Source organism: Macrotis lagotis, chromosome 4, assembly GCF_037893015.1.
Source record: "Macrotis lagotis isolate mMagLag1 chromosome 4, bilby.v1.9.chrom.fasta, whole genome shotgun sequence".
NCBI classification, from domain to species: domain Eukaryota; kingdom Metazoa; phylum Chordata; class Mammalia; order Peramelemorphia; family Peramelidae; genus Macrotis; species Macrotis lagotis.
Genome location: NC_133661.1, coordinates 19,845,276 through 19,858,082, shown reverse-complemented (window position 1 = coordinate 19,858,082; position 12,807 = coordinate 19,845,276). Strand labels below are relative to the sequence as shown.

At 39.7% G+C, this 12,807-nt stretch overlaps 1 protein-coding gene across 2 annotated transcripts in view; it reads right to left on the bottom strand.

The window, feature by feature from the left end:
- The window catches only part of BICC1 (BicC family RNA binding protein 1), a 267,585-nt gene that overhangs the window by 132,837 nt on the left and 121,941 nt on the right, over positions 1–12,807 (bottom strand). The window lies entirely within an intron of this gene.

Genomic DNA, 12,807 nt, shown 5'->3' with positions numbered 1-12,807 from the left:
GCAAAGAGCATTGAAGGGAACACTGGACAAAGGTCATGGACATGGGTTTAAATCCTGGTTCTACCACTTATGATCTGTGTAACATGAGGCAAAATCACTCTCTGAGTCTTAATTCCCCATTCTTCAAATGACAGGATCAGAGTAGACAGCCTCTGTAATGATGATGTCATGAAAAAATTCGTAAAAAAGCCCATTTTTAAGCAGCATCCTGTGGAGTCATCTAGCTCTCAATGAGGCCCTTGAGCACACTCCACAGTTCATGAGGCCTAGTCTCTATGTCCATTAGTACTATAGAAGTAAAAAAATCACTGGTCTGGACCCTAGCCAGGTGCTAAATCAACCTCCTCACCCTAGGACACCCCTCCATTCCTGTGGTCTTTTTACCATGGAACATTCCTCCCAAAGCTGGCCCCTTCCTCTAAATGCATGAACCCCTCCAAGGGTCCAGGCCTTTCAATCACCAACCTTCTCCTCCCATTGGTGTGCTCCTCAAAGGGCCTCTATTTTGGGGAGAAGCCCAAGCCAGCCATCCTCCATTCCCCTCCAGGTTCTATTTCTGATTTTCCAGACCTCAACTCTGCAACCCCAGTTTTTGGCTCTCGTGTGTGTGTGTGTGTGTGTGTGTGTGTGTGTGTGTGTGTGTGTGTTTGTGTGTGGTCTTCCCCTATTAGAATTTAAGCTCCATGAGGACAAGACTGTCTTTCTATTTGCTTGTATTTGTATACCCAAAAATCTATCACACATAGATACTTTAAAAAATTTGTTGTACCTTGCCTTGCTTCCCTCAGTCCCAGAGGAAAGAGTCAAACACCCATCTGAAAACTACTACTCTGGTTGAAAAATTAAAGTGAGCTCCAGCATTCGAGGGATGGAAGGAGAGGAAGGGATAGTGATAGGGACAGATACATGGACAGCTAAACACAGGGAGGAAGAAAAGTGGAAAAAACTCAGTTCTGATCAATATGGAAGACTTTTGACTTTTGATGAAGCTGATGAAGCAGGTTCCCTGCTACCTGACCCAGAGGTGCAGAAGGAGACAATGTGGCTCTAGACATGAAAGATTTGGGAATCTGTTTTGTCTGACTATTGCACATTAGTTAAAAGGGTTGTTTTTTCTTTGTTTTTCAAGGAGAAAGGAGATAGGAGGGAAAGAAATTATATTCTTATAAATTTGAAAAAAAAGTGTTTTTTTTTAATGAAAGAACCCCAGAATGTTTGCAACCTCATGCAAGGAGGGCCTTCCAGTGTGATGAAGGAAGACACCTGAGGAGCAGAGGCAATGTCCAGTTTTCCTCACACCTTGCAGATGCTTCTCACTTGGGTTCCTTCAGGTAGGTACCCAGGACACCTAAGTGGACCTTTGTCGCCCTCTACAGGACCTTGTTCCAAATATTAACAGCAATCATTTTTACAGTAATTAAAGTTGGGGTCGTATTATAGAAGCAGAAGGCATCCCTGGGATACTAATTTTGGAGTTGGAAGTGCTATGATGCCTTCCAGTGTAGCCCCCTGTTCTACTTGGATTGGTCTGCTCATTCAGAGTCAGTGAAATGGGCATGTCCACATCCTTGACTGGAACACAGACACAAACCCTGATGAGACACACATCCCCATAAGGTCAGAGAGGGGACCAGTGACTTGTCTCGGCTCAGACCCCTAGACCAGGCAGAATTTTTACAATGAAACTCTTAAAACTTGTTAAAACCATGCAACTTTTACCAATTTTGTTGCTGACTTGTTAAATAAATTGTTGTTCCTGCTACTTGTGCATTCCCCTCTTAATATGGCAGTAAAAACCTGTAGAAAATCAAGAAAGGGCTGGTTGTATCATTCAGGGGAGGAAAGACAGGAAAGAAGTTGGAGACACATAATCCTTTTTTTACCCCAGGTATATATACAAGGGAGAAGCAATCTTCCTCAGGAAGAAGCTAAGAAAAGGCTGGACAATTCCTAGGGGCTCTGAAAAGAGAATAAAGGGATGACTGGGAACCAAGCAATGGACCAAGAGGTGACTTGGGATGGCTGTCCAAGCAAGAGCCTGGGCCTTTAACGCCTTATAAATGATCAAGTCCTCTCCTCCTTCTTGCAAGAGAAACTGGCAGTCTTGATCAAAATCAGAGCAGATTGAGATCTTCAGAAATCAGCCAATCCAATCCCTTTATTTGTTTAGATCACAAAACCAATGAATACAGTGGAGCCAACTGATCACAGAGAGTAAGCCTTCTGTCTCTCTGCCTCACCATCTCTTTAAGGATACAATGGTCTCCTTTTGTTGTTGAGTAAACTTAGGCCTAGGAAGTAAAACTACCCTGGCTCCTATTTCACAGAGTCAGGACTAAACCACATGGTCCAAATAATTTAAAATTGAGAGGACTTTAAACAGCTTTTTCTACAGTAATGTTGAGAGGGTTCAGATAGAGGACATTTCTATAATATCTTTTAAAGTTCTGTTAAGCCTTTTGGTAAACATGTCATGTTATCTTATCTTATTTAACATTCACAACAACCCTGGGGTGGTGGGTACCCCAAGTTTTATTGTCCCCATTTTAAAGAAAAGGAAATTAGAGCACAGAGAAAGTTAGGGCCCTCATTCAAAGCAATGAAGTTAATAAGAGTGGGATGTGGGTCAAACCTTGGGATATATAAACCAAATCTTGCAGGCTACAGATCCAGTGTTTGATTCATCTCATTGCTTCCAATCATTTTACAGATTGATTGTACTATTTTGCAGATGAGGAAATTGATTTGTATTTTGACTGATTTAAAACTGGGGCTCAAAGAGATATAAAAAGATAAATTTCCTATCAGCTAAGAGGTAATGCTTCCTTCGGTTGAATATTTTCATACTTAACTTTTTACTTGAGCCACACTTCCTCTCCTCTTCCCCATCCCCCAGCAGTCAGATGAATAGTTATAGCCAACATGTCCAACAGAAATCCTTCTGCCGCAGTCACATCCAAAGAGACAATCCCCAAGACTGTTGCTATCCAAGGGCTTCGCTTATGAAATATAACTCCAAGCCTTTCCTAACACACTCTGGGACTGCCACTCAGACCTAAGTTGCCTGGTCTAATGACAAAGCCAGAGAATGGTGCTTCCTGCTAAAAATCTCTGAGCAAATAAGCCACTAATGACCAGTTAATGTGGTTTGTGGCCATGAATTTAAAATGTGAAATATTCACATGGCTAATTGTGGTTTTCATTCCCTAATTGTTCAGTGTTGGCTTCTGTTGGAAAAGGCCAAATTCCTCAAGGTTATCTATAGGAGTAGCGCCAAAGATTGGGAGCTAAGTCGCTATCACTGGCCTCTCTGGGTTTTTGTGGGTTTCCATGGATCACAGATTATCTGTAAAAGGAGTTCAATTTTTGGCAAGCCATGGAGGGAGCTGACAACAATGTTCACTGAAATGAATATCAGCCTAAGACCACAATGATGCCACTTCAACCTCACTCAACTCAACAATAATTTATTAAATACCTAGAGTCTGGTATATAGTCAGCATTTAATAAATGTTTTTTGATTGCCTGATTGCTACATACCAGAAGACAAAAATGACAACTATTCCTGGCCTCAAGGAGTAAGTTTTGTACCAGTCTAGTAAATCTCTTTTCTATTTAAAATACTGTGATATTGAGGCAGCTAGGTGGCTCAGTGTATAAAGAAATGTCCCTTTGAGTCAGGAGGATGTGAGTTCAAATCCAGCCTCGGACATTGAATTATAATTACCTAGCTGTGTGACCTTGGGCAAGTCACTTAACCCCATTGCCTTAAATAAATAAAAAAAGAAATAGAAAAAAATTAACGTTAAAAAATAAAATACTGTGATATATTAGGAAGGATAGTGAATTCAGAAAAACCAAAATCAAAGTCAATAATGCTTCTGAGAACTTCTGTTAACCTTGGATAAATCACTTCCTTTCATGAATTCAAAAAACTCTAACATTAAAGCTGGAAATGGCCTTGGAGGTGACAGGGTCTCATGGCCACTATCCCATCTTGAAGTCCAAAAGGTGGAGTGACTGATCACCTAACTGTTCCCCTTCAAGTTACCAAAGAGACTGTCATTGCTAAACCTAATGGCTCCCTCTTATTACTCACTTTTCATGGTCTCCCTTTGGCATCTGATATTGCTAACCACCATGTTCTTTTAGGTAATCCTCCTTCCCTGGTTTCCTCTTATTTCTCTCTTGAGCATCACCAACCTTGGTACCATACTCAACTCTTCTCTCTTACATTCAAACCCATACTGACATCCATAGGCCATGATATGTCTTGCTTGGACTTCTGCAAGAGCCTTCTAACAAAGGCTCCCTGCATCAACTTTCTGCTCACTACAATCCACCCTCCACAGCTTTCAAAGGATATTCCTCAAGCAATGATCTGATGATGTTACTCCCCTACCAAAAAACTCCAATCACGTCTTATTACCTTTAGATCCTTAAAAAATATCCTTTGTGTGGCATTTAAATCTCTTCACAAATTGGCCCACTGTCTTACACCACTGGGTACCACTGTCTTGGTGTTATCATGAATATTGAGATTGAAGAGAAATTTCTGTGGAGATGTCCTTCTCACTCCCACTCACCATACCCAAGAATTTGTTGTGGCCTTGAGATGATGGGACTGGACTTTGTATGAAGAGCTATTCCCTTCCATCTTGGGATGGAAATCTTGAGGAAGACTTTTAAGATGTTGGGGAAGGCTTCCTGGACAATCCAGGTAAGTCAGTAGATAGATATGAGGAGGGAGAGCATTACAGGTATGAGAGACAAAGAGAGAAAATTGCCAGAGTTTATGGAGCAGCCAGGAGGCAGGGTCACCAAATAAGAGAATAAAAGTCGGGGAATAAGATGAAAGAAAACTAGAAAGGTAGAAGGGGCTAGTTTTTAAAGGGCTCTGAATGACAGACAGAACATTTTGTATTTAATCTTGGGGGGTAAGTTGTCACACTAGACAACTATAAGCTAAGTTTATTATCACACTAGAGTTTATTGAATGGGGCTGGGGAAGGGTTTTACATGGTCAGACCTGTTATTCAGGGGGGAAAAAGCACTCTCATGGTTAAATGGATAATGGACTCAAATGGGGAAAGACTTGAGGTAGCAACTATGGCCACTGTCCAGACAAGAGGGGATACAGGGGTCCTTACTAGGTGGGGGCACATCAGAAGAGCGAAGGGGAATGTTTGAAAGATGCTACAAAGATGAAATTGATAGACCTCTCTGCCATATTGGATCCGGGAAAGTGAAGAGGCCAGGATGACTCCTGGAGAGCCTGGAGGACTTGGAGAAGAAGACAGGGATTTGAGAATCACCAGCATAACAACAGTAATTAAATCCATGGAGTTGAATTGCTGAAATACATCAGGATATAATGTAATTTCTTTGAGGGAAAAGATTCTTTTTCTCTAGTCTTTGTACAAATCTCACTCATTTTAGTACAGTATTTGATGACTAATAAATGCCTGTGATCAGTTGAGTGGATGTCTTCCTTCTAGTGGCCCATTTATCACTTGTGAAATAAAGAAAGTGGAAATAATTGGTTTCTAATATCTCTTCTGCCAGGAAGCTGAATCTATTTGGGTCAGAGTTTGAGGCCCACCCAGGAGGAGACTGGAATACAAACTCAAGAAGCAATTTCTAATAGGAATTCCCCCTTCAAGTATCCTGTGGGTTAAAGCCCAGACTTTGTAAAGCCCTCCAGACACCAAGCCTCACTCCCATACTCCCATTCCCATCCCACCCAGAACCACTGGGAAAGTTTGATTGCCCTTCAGTCCCATGAATGGAAAGACCTCATTCTCGTTGCTAACTGTTGCTTACAGAAAGATGTTAAAAGATTAACCACAAAACTTTGTGTCAGAAAGATATGCTCTTCCTACCCCCCAACAAAGGTTTTAGTCCTTGTACCATAAACCACCTCAGAGAAGAACCTTCCCATAAGACAGAAAAACAAGAAAGGCAGCTGAAAGATGTTAGGGGTCAGGGATGGATATAATGGAGGCTGAGTAAGGGCCTGAGTGGGAGGGCAGATTTAGGTGTAGAGGTCCATACATTTCTACTTATACTGATGGCAGCTTACCAAAAATTCTAAATCATCTTGGAATTCTGGAAACTCTTGTTTACTCAAGAGGGAGGGAGGAGGGAGACAGGGAGGGAGGGAAAAGATACAGAGAAAGATAGACAGAAAAATTCAGGGTCAAGCCTCCCTCCAACTCAAGCCCATCACAGAGCCCATCCTGCGTGTGCCTGCCGAACCTGAGGCAATCCTGATAGAAGAGAATGCACTGAATTTGAGGTCAGTAAGGCTTGCGTTTGACTCTTACCTCATACTTCCTAGCTTTGGGACCCTGGGAAAGTCACCTAAATACAAGGAGTCTCAGTTTCAAAATCCAATTTCACACCTAATTCATAGAGTTGTCAAACAGTATGACATAGTACAAATCTGTTGAATTCAGAGTCGGAGGATCTGATTTCAAAACCCAATTCTGACAATGACTGTTCATGTGCATGACCTCCAGCAAAACACTCACTTCTCAGTGCCTCAGTTTTATCAGTAAAATAAGGGGGTTGAATGAGATGTCCAAAGTCCCTTTTAGTTTTAAAATTATGGTCCTTTGATCTCTTATTCTAAATGAAATAACATGCACAAAGTGGTTTGTAGATCACAATATGGTACAGTAAAAAGAGCAAAAGACTTAGAATCAAGGGCCTAATTCAAATCATCCTTCACTCACCTGTATGACTCTGTGACCTCAGTTTCCTCACATGAAAAATGAGAGTTGATCCAGATGGTCTCGCTAAGGTCCCTTCAACCTTTAAATCTATAATCCTGTGATCCTAAGATTATTCTTATTCTTTCAGTTTGCCTCTTGAGAGGTCCACAGAAGCATGGGACCATAAGCAAGTCATTTTCCCCTCTTCTCTCCATTTCCTTACTTGTAAGAGGAAAATCTTCCCTATATCTGTCACTAATTCCTTTGTAAGGTCCCTCCTTACTCTAAAATCTTAAGAGTCAGAAGATGTAGAATCCTTTGAATCCTGAACAGGTTAACTTGAGGCTTTCCATTCCTCATAACAGTTTAGACAAGTTCAGGACCCAGTTGAAATTTATCCAAGTCCATCCACAAAAAAAGTCTACTCAGCAAATCATATCAAGAGGATTATGTGGGAATCAGTGACCTTGTTAAAGGGGAAGAAATAGTTCCAAGTATTAGAGAAGCAGCTGAGACACACCAATCTCGGGATTTTCATTACCCATCCCTCTTATCTGTTTATTAAAGTTGACTTGGCAGGACTTTACCTTGGCAACTGCATGGGATTGTGTTCAAATTCACCATTCTCATGTAAGTACTAAAACTACATTTCTTTCCAAATATGCTATGCTTTAGATTTCTTTCTTTTTTTGCAATTTCAAGAAAAAGTGTAATTTGTCTTAAGTTATGAGGCTCCACTGTGCTTTACCGCTGGAAGTATTATCGTGTCGAAGGAATGTGTAACATGTCTTCTTTTCTGTTAGTCAGTGTCATGTGGGGATAGAAATGCCAAGAATTATATAAGAATTAAAAGGCAGAACTGGAAACAAAGTGGACATCTGTCCATTGGGAAAGAGCTAAAAAAAATGTGATATTTGAGGGTATTTGCCTAATATCACTGTGCTGGTAAGAAATGACAAATGTGAGGAAGACAGAGAAGCCTAGAAAGACTTGAATGATCTGATACAGAATGAAAGAAGTGAGGCCAACAAAACAATAGACACAATGATTACAACACTGTAACTGGTAAGAACAATCACTAAATAATAGATATAATAACAACAATGTAATTTGAAAGAACATTTACAAAACAGACAGATGGCTAGAACTAGGTAAATGGAAAGAATAATCTCAAAATAATAGACAATGAGTACAATAATATAAATGAAAGAGTAATCCTAAAAGAATGATCACAAGACAATAGACAATAACATCAATGTAAATAAAAGAACGATCACTAAATAACCAAAGCAAAATAACAGAGAACAAGCATGGTTCCAGTCATGAAAATAGCCCTCTTCATTCCCTTACCTGTACAAGGAAGATCTTACCTATAGAGGCAGCTAGGTGACACAGTGGATAGAGCACGGGCCCTGGAGTCAGGAGTACCTGCAGCCTCAGACACTTAATAATTACTTAGCTGTGTGGCCTTGGGCAAGCCACTTAACCCTATTCCCTTGCAAAAAAAAAAAAACTTACCTAATCTGTCACTAAATCATCTTTAAGGTTCCTTTAAAAAAAAAGATTATTTAAGGGGCAATGGGATTAAGTCACCTGCCTAAGGTCATACAGCTAGGCAATTATTAAATGTCTGAGGCTGCAGTTGAACTCAGGTCCTCCTGACTCCAGGGCCGGTGCTCTACCCACTGTGCCACCTAGCTGCCCCCCCCCCTCAAGGTCCCTTCTTAATCTAAATTCTTAAGAATCAGAAAGTAGAAATTCTCTGAACCCTGAACAGGTTAACTTAGGGCTTTCCAACAATGAAGGTCTAAAAGTGTGTGTCATTGAACATAACTGCAAACTTTTTCAAAGTTATGATAGTTTTATTGTTTTTTCTTTATCTCCTTAAAATATACACTATTTATAAATAAAGAATAAATTTTTAAAATAGACATTATTTGTTATATGGAATGGCTCCCTGGCATGGGGCAGGGGGGATACCAGAAGAAATGTTAGTGACATATAAAAAATAAATCAATTAAAATAAATATTAAAAATAAAAGAATATCCAAATATTTTAATATACACTTAAGAAAATAAAAGGGAATAGAACACAAGTAAGGTGATGGTGTTTACAATTAATGTGAACCTAAAAAAATACATGGAAATTCATGGTTTCATACACAATCTTTTCTGTTTCTCTTTATACATGGAAATGTTCACATATTTGGTGAAAATTGTTAAATTCATAATAAAAAATTATATTAAAAAACCCATTCGAGATAGCTAAGTTTCATGCTACTAAAAGAATGATGGACTTGTATGTTTGAAAATCCACTTTGGATCCCTAAGCAAATTACCCCATCTCTCTCAGACTCTTTTTTTTCCTCATTTGCAAAACAAAGGTAAATAATATGCCTTAGAGGTTTGTTATGAAGATCAAATAATAATACATACATATATACTATACCTAACTAATAATAATATATGTAAATGCTTTTGAAAAAGTGCTAGATGAATATTATTATTATGTACATATTTTGTATTTCCTTCAACAAAGGTAGGCTTGTTTTGTTTTTGTCTCTAAGGATGCTATTATTAGAGATTTCTTTCCTTTTATTTATTATCTCACAATTACTTGTTATTTTTAACTGGATTCTATGTCTCACACTCAGGTCTAACTAAGCAAATTCCAGCTTTTCTATATGAGTGTTGACATAATCTCGAGAACTTCCTAAGGCTCAGGTTAAGTGACTTGTGGAGTCACACAGCTATTAAGGTAAGTCTTTACTAGAGTAGCAGATTCATTGAACTGGGGAAATAAGGAAAAAAGCATAACCTGGAGGGAAAAGTATTGGTCCTGTACTTAGGAGAGACCTAGAGTGACATGTTGACTCAGTCTTAGATTCCATAAAAGCTATTTAACTTCCCTGGGCCTCGATGTCCCTCTCTGTCAAATGGAAATAATAATATCTTGCTTGTCCCTTAGAGGATGATTTGTTTCCCAAGATCAGATGAGATGATGTATAGAAAGTACCTACTAATGATATAGGAATATCAGTGATGATTACCATTATTTTTGCTAGTTGTTAATAAAAAAGAAATTGGACTGATACTGGTAGGGCAGGGGGAGAATAAGTCTACCTAATGTACCAGTTCACAGGAGGCTCACAAAGGGAAGCTTTATGAATTCTGACGCAAGAAAAGCAAGGACTGCAATTGAGGATGAACCCATAGGTACAACCCATCTCATGACCTGACTTTGAGGATTACCTATGGATTTTGAATATGCTTATAGAAACTCGCTATAGAAACAAAGAAATAAAGTTTAAATACAGTTAAGACATGAGCAGAGTCCCCGAAATATGTCTTCCATTGGCCTCTTGAATATTTGGGGGGGGGGGTAAAGAGGGCTTAGGAATTGAGACTTTCACAATGGAGGGGGGAAAAAAGGAGAAAAAAGGGTGAAAAAGTCAGTTTTACTGGCCCCCCAATATTCCCCCTGGCCTATTCATTCTGTCTTTCCGGAATGCAAATTCCAGACAAGCAAATTTCATCTTTGGATTGCACCTTTCCTAAAATACAGGAATTATACATGAGGGATGGCTGCCAAGCGTTGTCTGACTCCATAATGTCAACGTTAAGGAGTGCAGCTGCACTTAAGTAATAAGACTGGCCTCCCCTTACATGGGACTGTAAATGCCCCTGAGGCACACTTTTGTCTCTCTCTCCCTCTCTCTCTTTTTCCTTTTTTTTTTTTTTTTTTTGGCACATTTCATTCATCATCCAGGACCTTGTACATTCACAGCACTACCTACATACTAAGAAAGAAAGCCACGTCTCTGGGCATGAGGCCAGCAGGGGCCAGGCCGAAGGCGCAAGGCCAGAAGTTAACGTTTACCATGTGTGCAGGGGACAAACTGCCCTCAAATGCACCGCAGAGATCCTCTTGTTGCTGGGACAAAACCGTGCCGGAGCCGGAGCCGGAGCCAGAGTCAGAGCCAGGGCCGGAGCCGGGGCCGCAACGTCAGCCCTTTCCTGCTGCCCAAATCTTAACAGGCTGAAAACAATATTTTCAAGTGATCTGGGCAACAAATTCATTTAATTCTCAGCCTTCTGTGCTATTAGAAGAAAAGAAGGTGAAGCTAAACTAAAAGAATGGATGATCCATTAATGGGAGAGGATTTTCTCATCACTTAACTACAATTTTTTATTATGTTGTTTTATCAATCATTTTCAGTCCTGACTGACTCTCTGTGACACAATTTGGGATTTATTTGACAAAGAAACTAGACTTGTTTGCCATTTCCTTCTCCAGTGACTTCTTAAGTGATTTACCCAGAGTCACACAGCTAGTAAGTATCCGAGGACAGATTTGAACACAGGTCTTTGTAATTCCAAGTCTGGTGTTCTATCCACTAGCTGCCTTAACTTTTATTAACTTAATACTGAATTGAAGAGATAGTGGAAAGAGATTTGGATTTGGAAAGAGGAAAAAAAATCTCACCCCTGACAGATAGTAACTGTGTGATCTGGGATGTAAGTCACAATCTCTATGTCAAACAGCAGATGGAAAGATGAAAGAGAGATGAAAAAGGAAATCGAGTCTAACCCTCTCACTTTTATAAATGAGGCTAATTGAGGCTCAGGGTCAACCCCTAGGTAGCAAATTCAGGGATTTGAACTCAGGAAGCCTGGTCCTTGAGTGTGTGCTCCTTCCACTGTCCCATGCTTACTCCTCTAAGGATTGTCTATTGATTGTATTCTGCTCTGACAACAGGCAAGCCTATAATAAGAGTATTCTTTTCAAATATAGTGATCCTGTGCCCTGAACCAAGAAAGGAAGAGTGGAATGAGAACTAGTCTTAAGAGTCAAAAAGACCTAGATTCAAATCTAGCCATAGATAAAGTGGAGGTTTTTACATACCATTTCACTCATCAAATCTCCTCATGGCATTTAAAAGCATCATTTTGTAGGCCTTCTACTACTAAAAGGGCAAAAGTTTCTACAAAATTCCATTCCATCCTAGGACTGGGACCAACATTCAATCAACAATTTCAATTGAATTCAATTCAAAAATCCTTTGCTGTCAACACAGCCATAATAAATGAGGGCTAGTGGACATCACGAATCCAGACAAAATGAGGCAACTGTCACAAACCTCACAGCAGGTGCCCCAAAACATCTTTAAGTTCTCAAAGCTTAAAACTGAATTAAGATTTTTGAGACACTCCTTATCATCAGATTTCCAAGCTGAACCACAAACAAATAAGAAATCACTGGAAAAAATTAAACTGATGGGGTCCTCAATGTGGAGGATTAAGGAAAAGCAATAAATCTAAGACCTTGGGAGGAAAAGGGAAGACAGAACTATCATTAAAAGAAAAGAGCTAAGTTTCACTTGGAATTTCATCGCTCACTTTTTTCCACTCCAAATTTCATGTAAATCACTAAGATTAAAGAAAAACATGAATCAAAATTCCTTTTCACAGAATGACCTGGGACCAAAGCCTTCCCTTGAAAAAGAGTTCCTAACTACCCCATTCTCTATCACCCCCAGGAAGCTTCTTGGCAATCTATTCCAAAGATAAATGTTGCAAAATAAATAAAGGAAAGAGAAAAACAGCAGAGATTTCCACTCCACTGTGGGATACTTCATAGGTTCATAGGGTCATGGATTGGGAGTGGAAAGGAGCTCTTACAAGATCATCTGGTCTAATCAGCCATCTAAAATTGGCAAAAATGGAAAATGAGATTAAGTGACTTATCCAAAGTCATAAAGAAAATAAGGGACAGAACTAGGATTTGCATTCGGATCTCTAGACTTCAAATCAAGCACTCTTTGCGCTGGCCCACAGTCTTCTTAGTAAACAGGATGAAAATACTTATCTTCTCCCTACCCTGGCCCGGAATATCATCTATCGCAGAGTATGAGATTACAAAGCAGAAAATAGATGACCAGAAAGAAACTGCCAGATGTTTCCAATCCCCCTTTGAATGATGGCAGGTAAGAGACACACCCAGAAAGAAAAATCACTGAATTAGTTCCTTAGACCTATAACTCCCTAAGGAAGAGAAATCTTTAAGTCTCAACAATTCTTAAATCATATC